Source organism: Entelurus aequoreus, linkage group LG20 (genome assembly GCF_033978785.1).
Source record: "Entelurus aequoreus isolate RoL-2023_Sb linkage group LG20, RoL_Eaeq_v1.1, whole genome shotgun sequence".
Classification (NCBI taxonomy): Eukaryota; Metazoa; Chordata; class Actinopteri; order Syngnathiformes; family Syngnathidae; genus Entelurus; species Entelurus aequoreus.
The window spans coordinates 8,516,502-8,526,501 of record NC_084750.1 but is presented as its reverse complement, the minus strand read 5'-3'; the positions used below and the strand labels follow the sequence as shown (position 1 = coordinate 8,526,501).

The 10,000-nt window shown below is 37.1% G+C and overlaps 1 protein-coding gene across 2 annotated transcripts in view; it reads left to right on the top strand.

Moving 5' to 3' along the window:
* nhsl3 (NHS like 3) overlaps positions 1 to 10,000 on the top strand; it is a 37,884-nt gene that overhangs the window by 620 nt on the left and 27,264 nt on the right. The gene's annotated exons all lie outside the window — the stretch shown is intronic.

The window sequence follows — 10,000 nt, the reverse complement described above, 5'->3', positions numbered from 1 at the left end:
CTGTGATGCTTGAATGTACATGAAAGACATAATTATCTTGTAATAATAATAATGTATCAACTTGCATAGTACACAAGCTGTACTGGGTAAGTCACTGGATTGTTTTTTTTGTCAAATACTAAAAAAAAAATTCTTGTAATATTACAACTTTTGTCTTATTTAATTCCAATTATATTCTTGAAAATATATATATATATTTTTCTTGGAACAAGTTTTCCTCAATTAACTACAATATTATTCTTGTAAAGGTTTATCTAATATAAGTGTTTTTTCTTTCTTGAAATATTAAAACTTTTTCACATTTAATTAAAATGAATTTTCTGTCAAATGTTTACAGATTTTTAAATAATGTTTTGTTTCTAATATTATAAAATTCTCATTCCATTCCAATTGTTTCCTTGTAATGATTTTTCTTTAAACATAATTTGTATTTGTTTTCTTTGGAACAACCTTCATCTCATGTAATCACAATGTTATTCTTGCAAAGTTTTTTTAAAATATAATTTTGAATATTACTTTCTTTAAATATTAAAACTTATTCACATTTACTTCAAATGTAATTCTTGTAAGATATTTCTTCCAGAATTAAAAAAATATTGTAAAATTATAGCTTTTTCCATTTTATTACACTTTTATTCTTGTAATGTTTTTTTTAAAACATTATTTAACAACAACTTTTTTTTCATTATTGACAACTTTATTCTTGTAAAGGCTTTTTTCCACATATAATTTTCAATCTTTTGGGGGGAATATTAAACTTTCACATTGAATCAAAATGTAATTATTGTAAATATAATAACATAATTTTAAATAATAAAAACGATGTAGTAATATAACTGTCATTTAATTACAATTTTATTCATGTATCATTTTTTTCCTTAATTTTAAATCATTTTTCTTGTAATGTTACAATTTTTTTCCTCATTTAATGAAAACAAATGTATTGTTTTTTGTTTTTACATCATTTTACATAGAACAACACATTTTTGGGGAACATTACAACTTTTGTCCTGATTTAAATAGTGTTATTCATGTAAAAATGACACTTTTTTTTCTCTTATTAAAACCTTTTCTCCCCTTAAAATAATAATTTCCTCATAATATTACATAACTTAGTCTTATAAAATGACTTTCTACTACATTTGTTTTCTCTCAATGTTCAGATGTAGTTTTCATGAAGTAGTCATGACTATTTGAAAATACTGTATATACAAATGTATATTTTGTAATGAAACATGCTAAAATAATGATGTATTTGTGGTCAAATGATTTTATTCTCATAAAAGTCCAAGTTTTGTTGAGATAATATTGTAATATATTACACCATAATGGTCATATACTGTACATGCGATATAGTAGCTGGCTGCTCTAAAGTTATTGATTGGGTGTTGTTGATATGTAGTGACCATGGAGTCCTTGTCGGGGACATGTCTCAGGACTTGTGGACTATGCAAGTCCCGCAGGTTCAAGTCCAGAAACCAAGCATTCAGTCCATCTTATTTGTTGTTAGCATGAGCATGAAAAAGGTGGTGACTTACCTCCATGAACGCCCACTTGCCTCGTCCCCCTTAAAGTCTTCAGAGTCCAAGTCCTCGTGTCTCTTGTCCGTACCTCAGACTGGACTCCTTTGACACAAAGTCCCTGAGAAAAAGCCAAAGAAAAGTTGACTTATTTCCACACTTGAATGAGCTGCATGTTATGATGGGGACAGTTTGACCCCGGAACAGATGAATGCATCAGAATTGTGGAATATTGTTAGGACTCATCAGCACTTCCTGTTGGTCTTTTATGTTGCACTTTCTTTCTTCTCAAATTTAAACTGACTCCTCTAATGGCAATTTCATTCAAAAATAATCAACTGATTACTACGTGTGACACAATTAAATCAAATAATCTGTCATAGCATGACTTTTTGCTTCTCATCTAGTTATGTCTCATCTATGTTCTCATCTATGTCTCAGTACTACGGAGCCCCTAAAGGGACATGGATGTTTTAGTTATGTCTCAGTACTATGGAGCCCCTAAAGGGACATGGATGTTTTAGTTATGTCTCAGTACTATGGAGCCCCTAAAGGGACATGGATGTTTTAGTTATGTCTCAGTACTATGGAGCCCCTAAAGGGACATGGATGTTTTAGTTATGTCTCAGTACTATGGAGCCCCTAAAGGGACATGGATGTTTTAGTTATGTCTCAGTACTATGGAGCCCCTAAAGGGACATGGATGTTTTAGTTATGTCTCAGTACTATGGAGCCCCTAAAGGGACATGGATGTTTTAGTTATGTCTCAGTACTATGGAGCCCCTAAAGGAACATGGATGTTTTAGTTATGTCTCAGTACTATGGAGCCCCTAAAGGGACATGGATCTGGCAAAAGGTTTTCCCTCAGCCAGTGAAGCGGAAGTGAAGCAGACAGTGATGGAGGAGCATAGCCATCATCTGTGCTCTGTTGTGGGACTGTAATACCATTTCATGTCTTTATATGTTAGGCCAGTACTAAAATAGAAATCAATAATCTTCTCCCACGATGATGTCTCTGCTCCTCCATCGCTGTGTCTGTTTCACTTCCGCTTTCACTGACTGAGGGAAAAACCTTTTGCCAGATCTGGCAAAACATTTTTTTCCCCTCCATGTCCCTTTAGGGGCTCCGTACATGACTTTTTGAATATCATGCTAAATGTATCAAACAATAGTAAACACAACGTACAAAAGCAGTGAAGTTGTCACGTTGTGTAAATGCTCAATAAAAAGAGAATACAACAAATCATTTTCAACTTCTATTCAATTGAATAGACTGCAAAGACAAGATATTTCATGTTCACACTGAGAAACTTTGTTCTTTTTTGCAAATAATCATGAAGTTAGAATTGAATGGCAGCAACACGTGTCAAAAAAGGCATGTTCACCACTGTGTTACATGGCCTTTCCTTTGAACAACACTCAGTTTTGGTTTGGGAAGTGAGGAGACACATTTTTGAAGTGGAATTCTTTCCCATTCTTGCTTGATGTACAGCTTAAGTTGTTCAACAGTCTCCCTTCTCATATTTTAGCCTGCACACATTTTCAATGTCTGGACTACAGGCAGGCCAGTCTAGTACCTGCACTCTTTTACTATGAAGCCAGGCTGTTGTAACACCTGGCTTGGCATTGTCTTGCTGAAATAAGCAGGGGCGTCCATGATAACAACATTTGTTGCTGTATGTACCTTTCAGCATTAATGGTGCCTTCACAGATGTGTAAGTTACCCATGTCTTGGCCACTAATACACCCCCATACCATCACACATGCTGCCTTTTACACTTTGCACCTAGAACAATCCGGATGGTTCTTTTCCTCTTTGGTCCGGAGGACACCACGTCCACAGTTTCCAAAAACAATTAGAAATGTGGACTCGTCAGACCACAGAACACTTTTCCACTTTGCATCAGTCCATCTTAGATGAGCTCAGGCCCAGCCAAGCGTTTCTGGGTGTTGTTGATAAATGGTTTTGGCTTTGCATAGTAGAGTTTTAACTTGCACTTACAGATGTAGCGACCAACTGTAGTTACTGACAGTGGTTTTCTCAAGTGTTCCTGAGCCCATGTGGTAATATCCTTTACACACTGATGTTGATTTTTGTTGCAGTACCGCCTGAGGTATCCAAGGTGTGTAACATCATGGCTTACGTGCAGTGATTTCTACACATTGTCTGAACCTTTTGATGATATTACGGAGCGTAGATGGTGAAATCCCTCAATTCCTTGCAATAGCTGCTTGAGAAAGGTTGTTCTTAAACTGTTCAAGAATTTGCTCAGGCATTTGTTGACAAAGTGGTGACCCTCGCCCCATCCTTGTTTGTGAATGACTGAGCACTTCATGGAATCTACTTTTACACCCAATCATGGCACCCACCTGTTCCCAATTAGCCTGTTCACCTGCGGGATGTTCCAAATAAGTGTTTGATGAGCATTCCTCAACTTTCTCACTAGAGGAAGACACAATAATGATTATTATTAGTGTGCGAGTGTTAATGAATAGAGTTATTAATTTTAAACACACAATACATAAATAGTTCTGACTGATACTACACATTTTATCAGTCATGCAGCAAACACTTTTTACATTGTACACCTTTTTCTTGTAACATTTAAACTGACAGCTCATAGTAGTACAATTAAACCATTTTAAAAACAGTCTGTATATGTGTTGATATTGATGAAATAAACACATAATTCATGTTAAATACACAATACATAAACAATTGTAAAAAAATGTTTAGTCCTGGCACTAAAATGTTTTGTTTTTTTATGCTGATTTGACTTGATAATAGCATACATTTAAGTATTCTATCCTAATACAATAACATCAAATGTTTGTTTTGACCTCACATGAGACTATAATAAGGTGTTTCATTATCAAAATAAGTTCATAGTATGTGAATATTTTCTTCCTGATATTACATTTAACAAGGGACAAGCGGTAGCAAATGGATGGATGGATGGATACCTGCCCGTACAATTTGAACTCACTTCTTTTTTTGGCAGTGATATTGTAATCATCAGTTATGACGGGGCACCGTTTGACCTTGGAACAGATGAATCCTATTGTAATGCTTCTCTAAAGCAGTCTTCTGTTCATGCACGCACTCACACTTCTCTAAAGCAGTCTTCTGTTCATGCACGCACTCACACTTCCTCTTTTGGCAGCAACGTCCTTCACTTTCTTATCATCATTATTGTGAGACGTCTATGAAGATGACGTCTATGTATGAGGCAAAGACAGAAAGAGGGCGGCTGGATGCAAAGAATGTTTCAGTGTGAGGACTTCAGTAGGAAAAGGAGATGTCTTACTGCTGTTGATGGTTGAGTGCTGTATTCCATGAGGTGGTTGTGTGCTGTATTCCATGAGGTGGTTGTGTGCTGTATTCCATGAGGTGGTTGTGTGCTGTATTCCATGAGGTGGTTGTGTGCTGTATTCCATGAGGTGGTTGTGTGCTGTATTCCATGAGGCGACTGCTGGCAACAAGGCGTGTTCTGTCAGTGTGATGATGCAATCCCTCTGTGGAGAAAAGATCAAGAAGAGACTTTTTCATTTCAACATGTGGCCATTTTGTTCAACATGAGCTGGCACTGGTGATTCCTGATGAGGTTGAAGGTGGAACAGTGTTGGAGGCGAGGAGACGGACGTGCTTTAATAAGCCGGACAAGTCAGTCTTCACTATAAAAGGAGTCAGTGTTGAAACTGCATCAGCAGTCACAATGTAAACAACCTCTCCTGTCACATCACTTCTTATCATTATACTTACATTTTTATTCTTCTCAAAGTTTTTTGGAATATCATTTGAAATATATAATTTTTTTAGAATATTATTCACATTTAGTTAAAATGAAAGTCTCGTAAAAACAACACAATTTTGAATAAATTTTTTCCTCTTTTTGTCTTCATTTTATTACAATTTTAAACATAATTTTAATAGATTTAGGACAACATTTTTCTTATCTGATTACGATTTTATTTTTGTAAAGGTGTTTTTAAATATGATGTTCTTAGAATATTAAAACTTATTTACATTTAATTAAAAATAAACAGAATTTTGGATACATTTTTTCTTGTAATATTACAACTTTCACATTTAATTAAACATTTTTCTTGTGACTTTTTTTAAACATAATTTTTAATTGGGTTTTCTGAAACAACTTTTTTTTTCTAATTTAACAATTTTTTTTGTAAAGTTTTTTTTTTAAATACATAATTTAAAATGTTTTTTTTTTTCCACAATTAATTACAATGTAATTCCTGAAAAAAAAAATTCTGCGGCATTTTAAATAATAAAATACAAATTTTAGTAATATTATTACATTGTCATTTAATCACGCTTTTCTTTATTTTACTTAATTTTAATCGATATTTCTTGTAATATTTCCAGTTTTGTTCTCATTTAATCCAAATACATTTCTTGTATTTTGTTTACATCATTTTACATAGAATATAATTTTACCTTGGACCATTACAACTTTTTTTTCCTAATTTAATTAGTGTTATTTAAGTAAACATATACACTTTTTTTGTCTTATTACACCCCCCCCCCCCTAAATTAGCAATTCCCTCATAACTTAGTTTCATAAAATGAGTATTTTCTCTTTATACTACACTTTTTTTTCTTGCAATGTTCAGATTTTATTTTCATGAGGTATTATTTAAAAATATATAAAAACGTATTCTTGTAAAAAAAAAAAAATCCTAAAATAACTGGATAATTTGTAGTAAAATATGAAGTTTTTCTGTCATAATAGTGTCACATTTTGCAGTAGTACACCATTATTATAATACAATTAAGAATATAACAAATGTTTTTGTCGTATAAATGCTGACTTAAGATTTCATTGTCATGTAAAATGATTTTATTCTTGTAAAATTAACAAGGATTTTTCTTTGTTATGATAGTGTGATTTTTTGTCAAGTATCATATTTTGCAGTATTATGCCATTATTGTCATAGCATTATTTCACCATAATATTGGGCAAGATAATATCATGTTTTGGTCCTAGAAATGCTGACTAGATGACATTTTCCACATAAAAAGATGGAGTTGTCCTACTGAGTCACAGCAGGGGGTCTGTGGTCAGCAGATGGTGCTTCAGGTTTCTTTGGCAACACCAACATGCTGGAATGATCCGTAGCGGCCATGAAAGATGTTGTTTTTGTCCAGGAAGTGTCAGGGCTGCACTTTGGATGTTTTGCAGGCTGATTTGAGCCGACAGCAGCGTGTTTGATATTAAGTGCAGCGGACATTTATTCCATCTTAACACGTTAGCCTGCAGCTCACACCAAATTTAATCTGTTTACTTACAAGCCTTTTAGCACACAACCAGCCTGATGACTAGCAACTACAAACACTCACTGGTCACGTCTCCCAGTAGAAACACTCACTGGTCACTGGTCACGTCTCCCAGTAGAAACACTCACTGGTCACGTCTCCCAGTAGAAACACTCACTGGTCACTGGTCACGTCTCCCAGTAGAAACAGTCACTGGTCACGTCTCCCAGTAGAAACACTCACTGGTCACGTCTCCCAGTAGAAACAGTCACTGGTCACGTCTCCCAGTAGAAACACTCACTGGTCACTGGTCACGTCTCCCAGGACAGACACTCACTGGTCACTGGTCACGTCTCCCAGTAGAAACACTCACTGGTCACTGGTCACGTCTCCCAGTAGAAACACTCACTGGTCACTGGTCACGTCTCCCAGTAGAAACACTCACTGGTCACTGGTCACGTCTCCCAGTAGAAACACTCACTGGTCACTGGTCACGTCTCCCAGTAGAAACACTCACTGGTCACGTCTCCCAGTAGAAACACTCACTGGTCACGTCTCCCAGTAGAAACAGTCACTGGTCACGTCTCCCAGTAGAAACACTCACTGGTCACTGGTCACGTCTCCCAGTAGAAACACTCACTGGTCACTGGTCACGTCTCCCAGTAGAAACACTCACTGGTCACTGGTCACGTCTCCCAGTAGAAACACTCACTGGTCACTGGTCACGTCTCCCAGTAGAAACAGTCACTGGTCACGTCTCCCAGTAGAAACACTCACTGGTCACATCTCCCAGTAGAAACAGTCACTGGTCACGTCTCCCAGTAGAAACACTCACTGGTCACTGGTCACGTCTCCCAGTAGAAACACTCACTGGTCACTGGTCACGTCTCCCAGTAGAAACACTCACTGGTCACTGGTCACGTCTCCCAGTAGAAACAGTCACTGGTCACGTCTCCCAGTAGAAACACTCACTGGTCACATCTCCCAGTAGAAACAGTCACTGGTCACGTCTCCCAGTAGAAACACTCACTGGTCACTGGTCACGTCTCCCAGTAGAAACACTCACTGGTCACTGGTCACGTCTCCCAGTAGAAACACTCACTGGTCACTGGTCACGTCTCCCAGTAGAAACACTCACTGGTCACTGGTCACGTCTCCCAGTAGAAACACTCACTGGTCACTGGTCACGTCTCCCAGTAGAAACACTCACTGGTCACTGGTCACGTCTCCCAGTAGAAACACTCACTGGTCACTGGTCACGTCTCCCAGTAGAAACACTCACTGGTCACGTCTCCCAGTAGAAACACTCACTGGTCACTGGTCACGTCTCCCAGTAGAAACACTCACTGGTCACTGGTCACGTCTCCCAGTAGAAACAGTCACTGGTCACGTCTCCCAGTAGAAACACTCACTGGTCACGTCTCCCAGTAGAAACAGTCACTGGTCACGTCTCCCAGTAGAAACACTCACTGGTCACGTCTCCCAGTAGAAACAGTCAGTGGTCACGTCTCCCAGTAGAAACACTCACTGGTCACGTCTCCCAGTAGAAACACTCACTGGTCACGTCTCCCAGTAGAAACACTCACTGGTCACTGGTCACGTCTCCCAGTAGAAACAGTCAGTGGTCAGGTCTCCCAGTAGAAACAGTCAGTGGTCAGGTGTCCCAGTAGAAACAGTCAGTGGTCAGGTGTCCCAGTAGAAACAGTCAGTGGTCAGGTGTCCCAGTAGAAACAGTCAGTGGTCAGGTGTCCCAGTAGAAACAGTCAGTGGTCAGGTGTCCCAGTAGAAACAGTCAGTGGTCAGGTGTCCCAGTAGAAACAGTCAGTGGTCAGGTGTCCCAGTAGAAACAGTCAGTGGTCAGGTGTCCCAGTAGAAACAGTCAGTGGTCAGGTGTCCCAGTAGAAACAGTCAGTGGTCAGGTGTCCCAGTAGAAACAGTCAGTGGTCAGGTGTCCCAGTAGAAACAGTCAGTGGTCAGGTCTCCCAGTAGAAACAGTCAGTGGTCAGGTGTCCATCTCCTGTAGAACAAAGCAGACAGTAGTTGAGAGTAAAAGTATTTCATTCATTGACATGCAGCACTAGAGACACACTTTGGAAACACATTCAGCAGAAGTTGCCACAGCACCCTCTGGTGGACAACTTCTGTACTGATTGTTGCTTCTTTATGTATGGGGTTTGACTATCTTATATTTATTATATAATATATATATATACACATATATGTACACACACACACACACACACACACATATATATACATATATATATATATATATATATACATATATATATATATATATATATATATATATATATATATATATATATATATATATATATATATATATATATATATATATATATATATATATATATATATATATATATATATATATATATATATATATACTACCGTTCAAAAGTTTGGGGTCACCCAAACAATTTAGTGGAATAGCCTTCATTTCTAAGAAGAAGAATAGACTGTCGAGTTTATGGTTCCCGCTGGCCCCACCATGGACTGGACTTTCGCTGATGTGTTGGACTTTCACAATATTATGTCAGACCCACTCGACACCGAGGATGTCGTTGTGGCTTGTACAGCCCTTTGAGACACTTGTGATTTAGGGCTATATAAATGAACATTGATTGATTTTTCTGGCCATTTTGAGCGTTTAATTGAGCCCACAAATGTGATGCTCCAGAAAGTCAATCTGCTCAAAGGAAGGTCAGTTTTGTAGCTTCTGTAACGAGCTAAAGTGTTTTCAGATGTGTGAACATGATTGCACAAGGGTTTTCTAATCATCAATTAGCCTTCTGAGCCAATGAGCAAACACATTGTACCATTAGAACACTGGAGTGATAGTTTCTGGAAATGGGCCTCTATACACCTATGTAGATATTGCACCAAAAAGCAGACATTTGCAGCTAGAATAGTCATTTACCACATTAGCAATGTATAGAGTGTATTTCTGTAAAGTTAAGACTAGTTTAAAGTTATCTTCATTGAAAAGTACAGTGCTTTTCCTTCAAAAATAAGGACATTTACATGTGACCCCAAACTTTTGAACGGTAGTGTATATACATAAACATATACATATACTGTATAATATATATATACACACACACATACATACATATATATAGTGTAATATATTATATTAATTTTCTTATATGGCAAATGTTTCTTCAATACATTCAAGCACTAA